Source organism: Elephas maximus, chromosome 9, assembly GCF_024166365.1.
Source record: "Elephas maximus indicus isolate mEleMax1 chromosome 9, mEleMax1 primary haplotype, whole genome shotgun sequence".
NCBI classification, from domain to species: Eukaryota; Metazoa; Chordata; class Mammalia; order Proboscidea; family Elephantidae; genus Elephas; species Elephas maximus.
In genome coordinates this window covers 97,806,784-97,825,288 of record NC_064827.1, presented here as the reverse complement: position 1 = coordinate 97,825,288, position 18,505 = coordinate 97,806,784, and positions in this window count along the sequence as shown.

Sequence of the window (18,505 nt, the reverse complement as noted above, 5' to 3'; positions counted from 1 at the left end):
TTGGCAAAAGCTAAGTACTTGTGTTTATTTTACCATGACCCCAGCCCACAAGCCAGCTTCAGTGGCTGTAGATTTCCTTGGGCCTGAGACAGACCCTGCTGCTGCATGCTCTGAGCCATTCTCCCAGCCTTGGAGAAGGAATAAATTCACAATTGAAGGAAAAGATAATCTGCCAGCTCCACCAAGCTGGGGAGTTCAGGACAGAAGCAGCTCCTGTGCAGGCATAAATGGTCTGCGGACTTTGAATATATTTCACCCTGTGTGAACCTGTGTAGGCCCATTTCAGGAGAATGGGGCCTTGTTGGTAGACTGCAACTCTTTCTGCTGTGTGGTGGGGAAGTGGGTGTTTGATGTTTGACACCGCTTTGCTGTTAAACAGGGTCCTCACCTACCCACATTAGGGGCCTAAGCACTGGTGGCTCCACCCACATCACCTAGCCACCCACAACAGGGGTCCAAGGATGAGTGGGACCTCTCAGTCCTTACAACCAAAAGCATTGTGTATCCATGGTCCTTCTGCAGAACCTACCCACCTGTGTGCTCTAGGGAACGGGTAAGCTCTTTCTTCACAGACACTCCAGGGATGTTTATCAGCCCCTTACCTTGTTCAGAGTGTGACCCCCTGCTGTAACCAGATACCTGTAACTACACCGATCACCCCTGCCCCTCTAAGACTAAGACAGAGCTCGTACCACACACTTGATGATCAATTACCTGGACACCTGAGCTGAATCCATACAAGAAAAGTGCATGGACTCCTAGGCTCATGTACAAGCTAACAGCTCTAGCCATTAGGTGACAGGATGTTAGAGCTTCAAAGCTGAAAATAATCAAGCTGGCTCACTCAAGCAGCCTATTTCGGCATATCAAAACAAAGCAAAGCAAGAAGATAGTATAAAGTAAGCAAACATAAAATAAACCAATACAATAACTTATAGATGACTTGGAGACAACAGTCGATATCAAATCACGTAAAGAAACAGAACACGATCGATTCAACAAGCTCTCAAAACAGAGAATCAAAGGATCTTCTGGAGGAAGGTGCCGTCCTGGAATTACCTCATGCAGAATTCAAAAGATTACTATACAGAACCCTTCAAGACAACAAGAAGGAGATCAGGCAATATGCAGAACATGCCAAGGAACACAAAGATAAAACAATTGAAGAAATTAAAAAGATTATTCAAAAACATAATGAAAAATTTAATAAGCTGCAAGAATCCATAGAGAGACAGCAATCAGAGATTCAAAAGACTAACAATAAAATTACAGAATTGGACAACTCAATAGAAAGTCAGAGGAGAAGAATTGTGGAAGTGGAAGGCAGAATTAGTGAGATTGAAGATAAAACACTTGGCACCAATATATTCGAAGAAAACTCAGATAAGAGAATTAAAAAAAAAATGAAGAAACCCTAAGAATCATGTGGGACCCTATCAAGAGAAATAACCTACAAGTGATTAGAGTACCAGAACAGGGAGGGATAACAAAAAGTACAGAGAGAATTGTTAAAGATTTGTTGGCAGAAAACTTCCCTGATGAGAAGATATCTATCCAAGATGCTCATCGAGCTCCACATAATGTAGATCTCAAAAGAAAGTCACCAAGACATATTAAAATCAAACTTGCCAAAACCAAAGATAAAGAGAGAATTTTAAGAGCCCCTATGGATAAACAAAAAGTCACCTACAAAGGAGAGTCAGTAAGAATAAGCTCAGACTACTTTGCAGAAACCATGCAGGCAAGAAGCAATGGGATGACTTATATAAAGCATTGAAGGAAAAAAATTGCCAACCAAGAATCATATATCCAGCAAAACTGTCTCTCAAATATTAAGGCGAAATTAGGACATTTCCAAATAAACAGAAATTTAGGGAGTTCGTAAAAACCAAACCAATACTACAAGAAATACTAAAGGGAGTTCTCTGGGTAGAAAGCAAATAATATCGTATATCAGCCCAAGACTAGAACACAGAACAGAGCGACCAGATGTCAACCCAGATAGGGAAATCACAAAAATAAATCAAGATTAAAGAAAACCTCAAAGCAAGGAAACAGCGATGTCATTATGTAAAAGAAGACAACATTAAAATAATAAAGAGGGACTAAGAAATGTAGTCATAGACCTTTCATATGGAAAGGAAGTCAAGGTGATATAAAGAAATAAAATTAGATTTAAACTTAGAAAAATAGGGGTAAATATTAAGGTAACCACAAAGGAGATTAACAATCCTACTCATCAAAATAAAATACAGCAAAAATAAAGTCAACAACAATGAATGAGAGGAAAAGACAATATATAAACTACTCAGCACCAAAAATTAAGCAGGAAAAAGAAACTGTCAACAACACATAAAAAAAGACATCAAAATGACAGTACTAAACTCATACCTATCCGTAATTAAAAAAAAACCCAGTGCTTAGCTGAATGTAAATGGACTAAAAGCACCAATAAAGAGACAGAGAGTCTCAGAAAGGATAAAAAAAAAAAATACGACCCCTCCATATGCTGCCTATAAGAGACACACCTTAGACTTAGAGACACAAACTAAAACTTAAAGGATGGAAAAAAAATGCATCAAGCAAACAACAATCACAAAAGAGCAGGAGTGGCAATGTTAATTTCTGACAAAATAGACTTTAGAGTTAAATCCACCACAAACGATAAAGGGACAATTGACCAGGAAGATATAACCATATTAAATATTTATGCACCCAATGACAGGGCTGCAAGATACATAAAACAAACTTTAAAAGAACTGAAAAGTGAGGTAGACACCTCCACAATTATAGCAGGAGTCTTCAACACACCACTTTCAGAGAAGGATAGGACTTCCAGTAAGAAGCTCAAAAGAGACATGGAAGATCTAATTGCTACAATCAACGAACTTGACCTCATAGACTTATACAAAACACTCCACACAACAGCTGCAAAGTATACTTTTTTTTCTAGTGCACATGGAACATTCTCTAGAATAGATTGCAAATTAGGTCATAAAACAAACCTTTGCAGAATCCAAAACATTGATATATTACAAAGCAACTTCTCAGACCATAAGGCCATGAAAGTAGAAACCAATAACAGAAAAATCAGGGAAAAGAAATCAAATACTTGGAAACTGAACAATACCCTCCTGAAAAAAGACTGGGTTATAGAAGACATTAAGGAGGGAATAAAGAAATTCATAGAATGCAATGAGAATGAAAACACTTCCTATCAAAACCTCTGGGACACAGCGAAAGCAGTGCTCAGAGGTCAATTTATATTGATAAATGCACACATACAAAAAGAAGAAAGAGCCAGAATCAGAGAACTGTCCCTACAACTTCAACAACTAGAAAGAGAGCAACAAAAGAAACCCTCAGGCACCAGAAGAAAACAAATAATAAAAATTAGAGCAGAATTAAATGAATTAGAGAACAGAAAAAAAAATTGAAAGAATTAACAAAGCCAAAAGCTGGTTCTTTGAAAAAACTGATAAACCATTGGCCACGCTGACTAAAGAAATACAGGACGGGAAACAAATAACACGAATAAGAAATGAGATGGGCCATATCACAACAGACCCAACTGAAATTAAAAGAATCATACCAGATTACTACAAAAAATTGTACTCTAACAAATTTGCAAACCTGGAAGAAATGGATGAATTCCTAGAAACACACTACCTACCTAAACTAACACAATCAGAAGTAGAACAACTAAATAGACCCATAACAAAAAAGGAGATTGAGAAGGTAATCAAAAAACTCCCAACAAAAAAAAGTCCTGGCCCTGGCCCTGACAGCTTCACTGCAGAGTTCTACCAAACTTTCAGAGAAGAGTTAACACCACTACTACTAAAGGTATTTTGAAGCATAGAAAATGATGGAATACTACCTAACTCATTGTATGAAGCCAGCATATCCCTGATACCAAAACCAGGAAAAGACACCACAAAAAAAGAAAATTACAGACCTATATCCCTCATGAACATAGATTCAAAAATCCTTAAGAAAATTTTAGCCAATATAATTCAACAACATATCAAAAAAATAATCCACCATGGCCAAGTGGGATTTATACCAGGTATTATGCAAGGCTGGTTTAATATTAGAAAAACCATTAATGTAATCCACCATATAAATAAAACAAAAGACAAAAACCGCATGATCTTATCAATTGATACAAAAAGGCATTTGACAAAGTCCAACACCCATTCACGATAAAACACTCAGCAAAATAGGAATAGAAGGAAAATTCCTCAGTATAATAAAGGGTATTTATACAAAGCCAATAGCCAACATCATCCTAAATGGAGAGAGCCTGAAAGCATTTCCCTTGAGAACGGGAACCAGACAAGTTTGCCCTTTATCACCACTCTTATTCGACATTGTGTTGGAGGTGCTAGCCAGAGCAATTAGGCTAGACAAAGAAATAAAGGGCATCCGGATTGGCAAGGAAGAAGTAAAATTATCTCTATTTGCAGAAGACATGATCTTATACACGGAAAACCCTAAGGAATCCCCCAGAAAACTACTGAAACTAATAGAAGAGTTCGGCAGAGTTTCAGGTTACAAGACAAACATACAAAATTCAGTTGGATTCCTCTACATCAACAAAAAGAACATCGAAGAGGAAATCACTAAATCAAAACCATTCACAGTAGCCCCCAAGAAGATAAAATACTTATGAATAAATCTTACCAAAGATGTAAAAGACCTATACAAAGAAAACTACAAGGTACTACTGTAAGAAACTAAGAGAGACGTACATAAGTGGAGAAACATACCTTGCTCATGGATAGGAAGACTTAACATAGTAAAAATGTCCATTCTACCAAAAGCCATCTATACATACAATGCACTTCTGATCCAAATTCCAACGACATTTTTTAATGTGATGGAGAAACAAATCACCAACTTCATATGGAAGGGAAAGAAGCCCTGAATAAGTAAAGCATTACAGAAAAAAGAAGAACAAAGTGGGAAGCCTCACTCTACCAGATTTTAGAATACATTATACAGCCACAGTAGTCAAAACAGCCTGGTACTGGTACAACAACAGACACATAGACCAATGGAACAGAATTGAGAACCCAGATATAAATCCATCCACATATGAACAGCTGCTATTTGACAAAGGCCCAGTGTCAGTTAATTGGGGAAAAGATAGTCTTTTTAACAAATGGTGCTGGCATAACTGGATATCCATTTGCAAAAAAAATGAAACAGGACCCATACCTCACACCATGCACAAAAACTAACCCCAAGTGGATCAAAGATCTAAACACAAAAACTAAAACGATAAAGATCATGGAGGAAAAATAGGGACAACGTTAGAAGCCCTAATACAAGGCATAAACAGAATACAAAACATTACTAAAAATGACGAAGAGAAACCAGATAACTGGGAGCTCCTAAAAATCAAACACCTATGCTCACCTGAAAAAAAAAAAAAGAAGACTTCATTAAAAGAGTAAATAGACCATGTACAGACTGGGAAAAAAAAATTTCCGCTATGACATCTCCGACCAGTGCCTGATCTATAAAATCTATATGATTCTGTCAAAACTCAACCACAAGAAGACAAACAACCCAATTAAAAATTGGGCAAAGGATATGAACATGCACTTCACTAAAGAAGATATTCAGGTGGCAACAAGATACATGAGGAAATGCTCTCCATCATTAACCATTAGAAAAATGCAAATTAAAACTACGATGAGGTTCCAACTCTCTCTAAAAACGCTCCAACAAGGCTGGCATTAATCCAAAAAGCACAAAATAATAAATGTTGGAGAGGCTGTGGAGAGACTGGAACACTTATACACTGCTGGTGGGAATGTAAAATGGTACAACCACTTTGGAAACCGATCTGGCGTTTCCTTAAAACACTAGAAATAGAATTACCATACAACCCAGAATCCCACTCCTCGGAGAACATCCTAGAGAAATAAGAACCTTTACACGAAAAGATATATGCACACCCATGTTAATTGCAGCACTGTTTACAATAGCAAAAAGATGCAAGCAACCAAGGTGCCCATCAATGAATGAATGGATAAATAAATTATGGTATATTCACACAATGGAATACTATGCATTGATAAAGAACAGTGATGAATCTGTGAAACATTTCGAAACATGGAGGAACCTGGAAGGCATTATGCTGAGTGAAATTAGTTGGATGCAAAAGGATAAATATTATATAAGACCACTATTATAAGATCTTGGGAAATAGTTTAAAATAGCCAACATCATCCTAAATGGAGAGAGCCTGAAAGCATTTCCCTTGAGAACGGGAACCAGACAAGTTTGCCCTTTATCACCACTCTTATTCAACATTGTGTTGGAGGTGCTAGCCAGAGCAATTAGGCTAGACAAAGAAATAAAGGGCACCCGGCATCTGAGAAGAACACATTCTTTTGTGGTTATGAGAAGGGGGAGGGAGGGAGGGTAGGAGAGGGTTATTTACTGATTAAACAGTAGATAAGAACTGCTTTAGGTGAAGGGAAGGACAACACTTAATACAGGGGAGGTCAGCACAACTGGACTGGACCAAAAGCACAGAAGTTTCCTAAATAAACTGAATGCTACAAAGGTCAGTGGAGCACGGGCAGGGGTCTGGGGACTATGGTTTCAGGGGACATCTAAGTCAACTGGCAAAATAAATTCTATTAAGAAAACATTCTGCATTCCACTTTAAAGTGTGGCATCTGGGGTCTTAAACACTAGCAAGCGGCCATCTAAGATGCATCAATGAGTCTCAACCCATCTGGATCAAAGGAGAATGAAGAACACCAAGGTCACAAGGTAATTATGAGCCCAAGAGAGAGAAAGAGCTACATGAACTAGAGACTACATCATTCTGAGACCAGAAGAACTAGATGGTGCCCGGCCACAACTGATGACTGCCCTGACAGGGAGCACAACAGAGAACCCCTGAGGGAGCAGGAGAGCAGTGAGATGCAGACCCCAAATTCTCATAAAAAGACCAGACTTAGTGGTCTGACTAAGACTACAAGAATCCTGGCGGTCATGGTCCCCAAACCTTCTGTTGGCCCAGGACAGGAACCATTCCCAAAGCCAACTCATCAGACATGGATTGGATTGGACAATGGGTTGGAGAGAGATGCTGATGAGGAGTGAGCTACTTGTATCAGGAGGACACTTGAGACTATGTTGGCATTTCCTGTCTGGAGGGGAGATGGGAGGGTAGAGGGGGTTAGAAACTGGCAAAATTGTCACGAAAGGAGAGACTGGAAGGAGGGAGCGGGCTGACTCATTAGGGGGAGAGTAATTGGGAATAAGTAGTAATGTGTGTATAAGTTTATATGTGAGAGACTGACTTGATTTGTAAGCTTTCACTTAAAACACAATAAAAATTATTAAAAAAAAAAGTGGGAAAACATACCTTGCTCATGGGTAGGAAGACTTAACACTGTAACAATGTCTATTCTTCCAAAAGTGATCTACAGATACGATGCAGTTGTGATCCAAATTCCAATGACATTTTTTTTTTTTAACTTTTATTGAGCTTCAAGTGAACGTTTACAAATCAAGTCACACTGTCACAGATAAGTTTATATACACCTTACTCCGTACTACCACTTGCTCTCCCCCTAATGAGTCCGCCCTTCCAGTTTCTCCTTTCGTGACAATTTTGCCAGCTTCCAACTCTCTCTATCCTGTCATTCCCCCTCCAGACAGGAGATGCCAACACAGTCTCAAGTGACCACTTGATATAATTAGCTCACTCTTCATCAGCGTCTCTCACCTACCCACTGTCCAGTCCCTTTCATGTCTGATGAGTTGTCTTCGGGGATGGTTCCTGTCCTGTGCCAACAGAAGGTTTGGGGACCATGACCTCTGGGATTCCTCTAGTCTCAGTCAGACCATTAAGTCTGGTCTTTTTATGAGAATTTGGGGTCTGCATCCCACTGATCGCCTGCTCCCTCAGGGGTTCTCTGTTGTGCTCCCTGTCAGGGCAGTCATCGGTTGTGGCCGGGCACCAACTAGTTCTTCTGGTCTCAGGATGATGTAGGTCTCTGGTTCATGTGGCCCTTTCTGTCTCTTGGGCTCATAGTTGTCGTGTGACCTTGGTGTTCTTCATTCTCCTTTGATCCAGGTGGGTTGAGACCAATTGATGCATCTTAGATGGCCGCTTGTTAGCATTTAAGACCCCAGATGCCACATTTCAAAGTGGGATGCAGAATGTTTTCATAACAGAATTATTTTGCCAATTGACTTAGAAGTCCCCTTAAACCATGGTCCCCAAACCCCCGCCATTGCTCCGCTGACCTTTGAAGCATTCAGTTTATCCTGGAAACTTCTTTGCTTTTGGTCCAGTCCAGTTGAGCTGACCTTCCATGTATTGAGTATTGTCCTTCCCTTCACCTAAAGCAGTTCTTATCTACTAATTAATCAGTAAAAAACCCTCTCCCACCCTCCCTCCCTCCCCCCCTCGTAACCACAAAAGTATGTGTTCTTCTCAGTTTATACTATTTCTCAAGAACTTATAATAGTGGTCTTATACAATATTTGTCCTTTTGCCTCTGACTCATTTCGCTCAGCATAATGCCTTCCAGGTTCCTCCATGTTATGAAATGTTTCACAGATTCGTCACTGTTCTTTATGGATGCGTAGTATTCCATTGTGTGAATATACCATAATTTATTTAACCATTCATCCATTGATGGACACCTTGTTTGCTTCCAGCTTCTTGCTATTGTAAACAGAGCTGCAATAAACATGGGTGTGCATATATCTGTTTGTGTGAAGGCTCTTATTTCTCTAGGGTATATTCTAATGAGTGGGATTTCTGGGTTGTATGGTAGTTCTATTTCTGTTTAAGATAACGCCAGATAGATTTCCAAAGTGGTTGTACCATTTTACATTCCTACCAGCAGTGTATAAGAGTTCCAATCCCTCCGCAGCCTCTCCAACATTTATTATTTTGTGTTTTTTGGATTAATGCCAGCCTTGTTGGAGTGAGATGGAATCTCATCGTAGTTTTAATTTGCATTTCTCTAATGGCTAATGATCGAGAGCATTTTCTCATGTATCTGTTAGCTGCCTGAATATCTTCTTTAGTGAAGTGTGTGTTCATATCCTTTGCCCACTTCTTGGTTGGGTTGTTTCTCTTTTTGTGGTTTAGTTTTGACAGAATCATATAGATTTTAGAGATCAGGCGCTGGTTGGAGATGTCATAGCTGAAAATTCTTTCCCAGTCTGTAGGTGGTCTTTTTACTCTTTTGGTGAAGTCTTTAGATGAGCATAGGTGTTTGCGTTTTAGGAACTCCCAGTTATCTGGTTTCTCTTCGTCATTTTTGGTAATGTTTTGTATTCTGTTTATGCCTTGTATTAGGGCTCCTAAGGTTGTCCCTATTTTTTCTTCCGTGATCCAGTGATATTTTTTAATAGATGCAGAAACAAATCACCAACTTCACATGGAAGGGAAAGAGGCCCTGGATAAGTAAAGCACTACTGAAAAAGAAGAACAAATTGAGAAGCCTCACACTACCTGATTTTGGAACCTATTATACCAGCATGGTAGTCAAAATAGCCTGCTTCTGGTACAACAACGTATACATAGACTAATGGAACAGAATTGAGAATCCAGACATAAATCCATCCACAGATGAGCAGCTGATGTTTGACAAAGGCCCAAAGTCAGTTAAATGGGGAAAAGACAGTCTTTTGAACAAATGGTGCTGGTGTAACTAGATATCCATCTCCAAAAAAATGAAACATTCCTCACACCTTGCACCAAAAAGAACTCAAAGTGGATCAAAGACCTAAGTATAAAATCTAAAACAATAAAGATCATGGAAGAAAAAATAGGGACAACACTAGGAGCACTAATACATGGCATGAACAGTATACAAAATATTACTAACAATTCACAAACACCAGTAGAGAAAATAGATAACTGGGAGCTCCTAAAAATCAAACACCTACGAACTTGGTGGCGAACTGGTTAAGTGCTACAGTTGCTAACCAAAAGGCCAGCAGTTCAAATCCACTGGTGCTCCTTGGAAACTCAATGGGGCAGTTCTCTTTTGTCTCATAGGGTCATTCTGAGTCAGAATGGATTCGATGGCAACGGGTTTGGTTTTGGGTTTTATGTGCATCCAAAGACTTCACCAAAAGATTAAAAAGATTTTCTACAGACTTGGAAAAAGTTTTTCGCTATGACATTTCTGATCACAGTGTGATCTCTAAAATCTATGTAGTACTGCAAAAACTCAACAACAAAAAGACAACTAACCCAATTAAAAAACAGGCAAAGGATATGAACAGGAACTTCACTAAAGATGACATTCAGATAGCTAACAGATACATGAGGAAATGCTCACAACCATTAGCCATTAAAAAAAAAAAATTTTTTTTTCATTAGAGAAGTGCGAATCACAAATACAATGCGGTTCCATCTCACTCCAACAAGTCTGGCATTAATCCAAAAAACACAAAATAATAAATGTTGGAGAGGTTGTAGAAAGACTGGAAAAATATGTAAAATGGTACAACCATGCCATGTAAAATGGTATAAGCCCTTTGGTGCTTACTTAAAAAGCTAGAAATAGGATCCAGCAATCCCACTCCTTGGAATATATCCTAGAGAAATAAGAGCCTTTACATGAAAGAATATATGCACACCCATGTTCATTGTAGCACTGTTTACAATAGCAACAAGATGGAATCAACCAAGGTGCCTGTCAACGGATGAATGCATAAATAAATTATGGTACATTCACACAATGGAATAGCATGCATCAATAAAGAACAATGATGAATCCGTGAAACATTTTATAACATGGAGTAATCTGGAAGGCATTATGCTGAGTGAAAGCAGTCAGTTGCAAAAGGACAAATATTGTGTGAGACCACTATTGTAAGAAATAGTTTAAACAGAGAAGAAAATATTTTTTGATGGTTATGAGAGTGGGGAGGGAGGGTGGCAGAGGGGTATTCACTAATTAGATAGTAGACAAGAACTATTTTAGGTGAGGGGAAAGATAGCACACGGTATAGGAGAGGTCAGTACAACTGGACTAAACCAAAAGCAAAGAAGTTTCCTGAATAAATTGAAAGCTTCAAAGGCCAGTGTAGCAGGGGCAGGGGTTTGGGGACCATTGTTTCAGGGGACATCTAGGTCAATTGGCATAACAAAATCTATTAAGAAAACATTCTGCATCCCACTTTGGAAAGTGGCTTCTGGGGTCTTAAACACTAGCAAGTGGTCATCTAAGATGCATCAATTGGTCTCAACCCACCTGGAGCAAAGGAGAGTAAAGAACACAAAAGACACAAGGTAACTGTGAGCCCAAGAGACAGAATGGGCCACATGAACCAGAGACTGCATCAGCCTGAGACCAGAAGAACTAGATGGTGCCCGGCTACAACCGATGACTGCCCTGACAGAGAACCCTTTAGGGAGCAGAAGAGCAATGGGATGAAGACCTGAAATTTTCTTACAAAGACCAGACTTAATGGTCTGACTGAGACTAGAAGGACCCCAGAGGTCATGGTCTCCATTCCTTCTGTTAGCCCAAGATTGGAATCATTCTCAAACCCAACTCTTCAGACAGGGATTGGACTGCACTATAAGATAGAAAATGATACTGGTGAGGAGTGAGCTTTTTGGCTCAAGTAGACACAGGAGACTATGTGGGCAGCTCCTGTCTGGAGGGAAGATGAGAAGGCAGAGGGGAACAGAAGCTGGCTCAATGGACATGGAAATAGAGGGTGGAGAGAAGGAGTGTGCTGTCTCATTACGGGGAGAGCAATTAGGAGTATATGGCAAGGTGTATATAAATTTTTGAATGAGAGGCTGACTTGATTTGTAAATTTTCACTTAAAGCACAATAAAAATTAAAAAAAAAAAGATGACTGCAGTTTTTCCTTCACAGATAATTACCCTGTGCTCCTTCATATTGAGATAAAACCTACTACCTTGTAGCTTTCCAGCCCCGGGGACACAGTGGTTAAGAGTTACGGTTGCTAACCAAAAGCTCATCAGTTTGAATCTACCAGCCACTCCTTGGAAACCCTATGGGACCATTCTACTGTGCCCTATAGGGTCACTGTTGGTCAGAATCGACTGAATGGCAACACGTTTGGTTTTTTGATTTACCTTGTAGTTTCCTTTATTGAAACAAATTTATCTTCTGGTGTAATTTATTCATTCAGTAGACATTTGCTGTACATTATCTATGTGCCATACATTGTTCTAGATCCGGTAATACAGTTGTGAATAAAAACTGGTGGTCTCTGCCTGCATTGCACACACATTCTAGTGTGGAGGTAAAGAAAAAATGAGTCAACAAATAAATAAGATAACTCTGAGAGTAAAGGAAGCAAACAGAGAGTAAAGGAAGTGTGTAGAAAATCCTTTAGGGAGTTGGGTACACTCTTCTAGATAAACTGATCAGCGATGTCTTCTCTAAGGACCATCGTCAGGACGGGATTTGCGAGTCAGGGATCCAACAGAGGCCAGCGTATCTGAAGAAAAGTAGACAAGAAAGCAGGTGGAACAAGATGAGAGTGGAACAGTTACAGGGCCAGATCTTCTTAGGAGTAGTAAGGAGTTTGAATGTTACTCTAAATGCAATGGGAAGCCCCCTAAAGGGGGATTTTAAGCAGGGAGTGCCATGATCTGCTTTGCTACATAAACAAGCAAGCAAACAAAATTTTTCCCCATGAATATTTATTTCCAGTTATCCACCCTGTACCATTCCCCTACTCTTCCTTAAAACCAAAAAACCAAACCCACTGCCTTCGAGTCGATTCTGACTCATAGCGACCCTACAGGACAGAGTAGAACTGCCCGACAGAGTTTCCAAGGAGCACCTGGCTGGCGGATTCGAGCTGCAGACATCTTAGTTAGCAGCTGTAGCACTTAACCACTACACTACCAGGGTTTCCTACTCTTCCTTATACCCCTCCCAAAGTTATTCCTCTCTGTGTTAAAAATTCTCAGCTTTTAACTACCTTTCTCTTGTGCCACAGTTTTCCAGACCCTGTTATTTTGACCACTCTGAAGACTTGCGCTATTTGCCGAGATCCAAGAATTAAACATTGCATTTTGAATTCTAAATATGATTTACCAGGAATTCATAAAGTGAGCTTATCAGGTGATTTGGGCACTAGACGGTATTAGCTAGTCTTTTTCTTTTTTTCAGAAGCAAACCTTGTCATGTTGTTGGCTTTTGCTGAGCCACTGTTAGTTATAATATGGTAAAGTCAGATTGTCTTTTTCTTATATTTCGTTTTTGTGGAGTTGAATTTTTGAATCTGAATACAGGAGTTTACATTTTTCTGTTTCCAATGTTGTCTTGGTAGTGTTTGTCTATGTGTTTTTACACTAATTATTTCTGTGAGTGTCTAGGAACTTATGAATTGACTTTCAGAAATTACTGCAATTCAAAATCACATGCAAATAATTGCAAAATCTCTGAGTAAACTTTAGAAGTTAGCACTGGAATTCTAGTACTATCAAAGTGACCTGAGTAATTTTAGTCTTCAAGAATTTCCCCAAATTATTTTGTGCTGTTTCCATATCAGATTATGAGGAGAGTTTTGTTATGGAGTAGGAAGAAATGTTTTTGATTCTGTGGTAAAATACATAAACCATCCTTTTGTTAAGTTAGATTTATAGCAACATATATGTAGAGGCTGGAGGGGAGGAATAGATTTGAAGTCAGTAGACAAATCTGTGAGAAATATTTCCTACCTATGTTTTTTTTTTTTATGTTGAGAAGAAGAAGTACTTATCTTTGCATCAGAAGACATTTAATAAATAGGAAAAATGAGAGTAGTTGAACAATATCTCTCAAAAATTATAAGACACATGGTTCCTAGCTCTGTAAAAATTGTTATTAAAGTCTATCCACTCTACAAAAAAGTCTAGGATGTCATACCAGTCTTGAATATTGAGAACCTGGGTTTTTCTGTAAGTCTTAGGGGTGCAGTGATGTTACTTGAGATAATGGATGAATTTGTGCCCCATCGTAACACCTCAAATACTGCTTTGAATTCTGTTAGAATTGTTTTAAGAGGTTATGTTTCTGTTGTATTTAGTTATACCCTAATCAGAAAAAATACATATGTATTGTTGTTTCATAGAATTTCTGTTTACCACCTGAAAGAATTGTTTTTGTCAAAATACCCATGGGAGAAAACAGCTAGTCTTGAAATATCACTATGTTCAACATATAAAGACGATATGAATGCTTTCTGAATGTCAAAGCAAGGATAAAAAGGCCAGTGAGGTTCAGACTGGAAAAAGTGTTGTAGACCTTGCTAGCTATCTACTCAATAAATTTTCTCCCATTCTTACTTACTAAAAAGATCACTATTTTGCTTGGGACAGCACAGGTTAGAAAGAACTGCCTTTCCAGAATACCTTGCAGCTATGTGACCCAGCATTAGCCAGTGAGATGTAAATATATTCTTTTTGTGCCTTTGTGCCTTTGCCCTTTCTACATATTTGTACCTTTGTCATTTCTTTCCTAGAATGTGAACTTGAGGTGGAAACACCTGCTTGTAACCATGGGCCAACAAGTAGGAGGGGGAAAGTCACATAATAAGGATAGTGGAGCAGACAGAGAGAGATTGTCCTGGCATTGATGGCATCATGGAACTGCTAATCAGCTTGGGGCTACAATCTCTCAACTTTTTGTTCTGTGAGCAAAATTAAACCCCTGTTAGAATAGGGCTTTAATTTCTAAACCTTGAGCCAAAACTGTCTCCTGAGATCACCTTTTAATGAAATAATGGATTGGCACACAAAATAAAGAATATTACCCCTGAGTAAAGTACTTCATTAAAAAACCATCTATATGAGGTCAAAAGGTCAACAATTACTCTAAAGCAAAGATGAGAAGACGGGGGGAAAGGGAAACTAGGGTAGTGGAAATGGAACAACCAAAATGCAATTAATGAGAATGTTGGCACATTGTAAAAAATGTAATGTCACTGAACAGCTTGTGTAAAAATTGTCAGATGGGAACCTAATATGGTGTCCAAACTTATTCCTAAAATGCAATAAAATATTACTCAAAAAAAAGAAAGAGCTTTTCTTTATATGTAGATGTATGCAATCCTAACTGGTTGAGAACTTTGATAACAAGTCAGGATAAGTTTGATCTGATGTTTCGCAGGAAATCTGATCTATGAAGCCAGCTACCTTAGGTTAAACTGAGTCAAGTAAATGTCTAAGATGGCTTAGATGATCATTTGAACGAATATTTTAAATAAATGCCATCAAGGAAAATGTGTCATTTTTCTATTTATTTCTATGGATTCCTCACAGTAGGCCAAAAATATAGAATTGAATTAATTGAATATCACATAGTTCAAGTAAGGTAAAAAAAAAAAATAGGGGAGCAAATTGACTTCTTGTGGCTTTTAGCTTTGCATTGAGGTAAAAGCGTATGCACGCGCATACACATAGAGAATAACACATTAGGCATTTCCTGCAAACCAATATGCTGAAGCAAAGTAGTGTCTCTTCTTTCTTTCTTCCAAGCCCTTCAAATGCAAGTGGGTTTATAGGCCTTTGGCTCTTTGCCTACCTTTTAGAGCAAATTACTTTTAAGATGAGGGCCCTTAATCATAATGGATTTATCCTGCCCTGATACAGAATGCTGACAACCCATGCCTTATTAATGAATATCTCAAACATCCATTTCTGTATATCTTGTCTTGTATACAGGAAAACATACCAATAAATCTCTTCTCGGTCCATCACAGATTTTACCAAGAGGAGTGTGAATAAAGGCAAAGAGGCGTGGAGCTTAAGGAGGTATTGCTGCCACCCCACAAACCATATCATCAGAAAATCTCCTATCTTGAAATATTAGGCAACTGTCTAACTCACCATTGTTAAACTCTAGCAATTCTAATTCTTTTAAATTGCCAATGTGATCAACATCAATTAATCTAATATACTCGGTGTGAGTAAAAACTGATCAAAATCCATATTTTATATGGTTTGATTACAAAGACAAATGGTTTAAGCACATTGTGTGTAAAGAGTTTTCCATCATCATGATAGACTATTAAGTCTCTACAAGCCTTTACAATTCCATAGAAAACTTTAAAATAGTCCCAATATATTCTTTTTAGCAAGATTACCAGCAATGTTTATTGTTCTTAAAAAAAAAAAAAAAAATGGCATCAAGTCGATTCTGACTCATAGTGACCCTATAGGGCAGAGTAGAACTGTTCTCTAGGGTTTCCAAGGAAAAGCTGGTGGCAGCTGAACGCTTAACCTCTGTGCCACTAGAGCAGTTCTTAGCAAGTGGAATATCTATGATACACATGAATGTTACTTTCTAGTACAATAGTGTTTGGATATCTTTAGCATCCAGTCACTATTGTACCAGAAAAAATATTCATGGGTATTATCGATACCTATGAATTATTATACCTATGAAATGTTCATAAGTGTAATATACATATTTTGGGGGATGTACCTATTTTTTATATCTATACATATATATTTGCCACACTAAAAATTTGACAGACAAAATTTTATCTCACACACACCTTTATCTGTCACACCTCCCCACTCATTCACACACACACATCAATCAACAAATTCTGTTGATTCTATCCCCTGACTTTCTTAATAATACCTTTTGCAATTCCATTTGCAATAGCATCTAAAAGAATAAAATACCCAATAACAACATTATCAAAAGAAGTGGGAAATTTATACTCTTAAAAAGTACAAAAAAATTTTGAAAGAAATTACAGATAATAATAAATGGGAAAGAAACACAAGTTCAGGGATTGGAAGACCATATTAACATGGCATTATTCCCCACATTGATTTACAGATCCAGTGCAATTTCTACCAGAATGTCAGATGACAAGGTGATTCTAAAATTCATCTAGAATTTCAAGGGGCCCAGAACAGGCAAAACAATATTGAAAAAAAAAAGTTCGAGGAATTATACTTCCCTATTTCAAAACTTACTACAAAGCAACAGTAATTAACGCACTGTGGTACTAGCTTAAGGATACATGTATGTATCAGTGGAATAGAATTGAGGGCAAATAAACCCACTTGACTGTGATCAACAAATTTTTGACAGAAGTTTCATGACAATTCCATGAGAAAAGAATGATCTTTTAAAAAAATGATTCTGGGACTACAGAATAGCCACACACAAAATAGTAAAATTAGACCCTTACTTCACACAACATCTGCCACATGTCTGTCAGTTTGCCATAGTGTGGTGGCTTTCATGTTGCTGTGATGCTGAAAGCTATGCCACCAGTATTTAAATACCAGCAGGATCACCCACAGTGGACAAGTTCCAGCAGTGCTTCCGGACTAAGACAGACTAGGAAGAAGGACCTGGCAGTTTACTTTCTCAAAAAATTGGCCAGTGAAAACCTTATAACAGCAGTGAAACATTGTCTGATATAATGCTGGAAGATGAGCCTCTCAGGTTGTAAGGTACTCAAAACATGACTGGGGGAAGAGCTGCCTCCTCAAAGCAGAGTGGATCTTAATGACTCGGATGAAGTCAAGTTTTTGGGACATTCATTTGCTGATGTGGCATGACTAAAAATGAGAAGAAACAGCTGCAAACATTCTTTAACAATCAGAACATGGAATGTATGAAGTATGAATCTAGGAAAATTGGAAGTCATTGTCTTAGTCTTCTAGTGCTGCTATAACAAAAATAACACAAGTGTATGCCTTTAACAAACAGAAGTTTATTCTTTCACAGTCTCGTAGCCTAGAAGTCCAAATTCAGGACGTCAGCCACAGGGGAAGTCTTTCTCTCTCTGTCAGCTCTGGAGAAAGGTCCTTGTCTTCAAATTTCCTCTGGACTAGGAGCTTCTCCACACAGGAACCCCAGGTCCAAAGGATGAGCTCTGCTCTTGGCACTACTTTCTTGGTGGTATGAGGTCACCTACTCTCTGCTTCCTTCCCTTTCTTTTATCTCTTGTGAGGCCATACCCCAGGGGAACTCCCTTTACATTGGGTCAAGGATGTGACCTAAATAAGGGTGTTACATCCCACCCTAATCCTCTTTAATATAATCTAATCTTGCCTCATTAACCATAGGCAGAGATTAGGATTTATAAACCAACGGAAAATTATATCAATCACAAAATGGAGGACAACCACACAATACAGTAACTCATGGCCTAATCAAGTTGACGCATATTTTTTGGGGACATAATTCAATCCATGACAGTCATTAAAATTGAAACGGAATGAATACAATTCAATATCTGAGGCATTAGTGAGCAGAAATGGACTGGATTTGGTCATTTTGAATCAGACAATCATATGGTCTACTTTGTGAGAATGACAAATTGAAGAGGAATGATGTTGCATTCATTGTCAAAAAGAATATTTCAAGTTCTATCCTGAAGTACAATGCTATCAGTGATAGGATAATATTGATACACCTACAAGGAAGACCAGTTAATAGGTATATTATTCAAATTTATGCACCAACCACTAATTCCAAAGATGAAGAAGATTTTTACC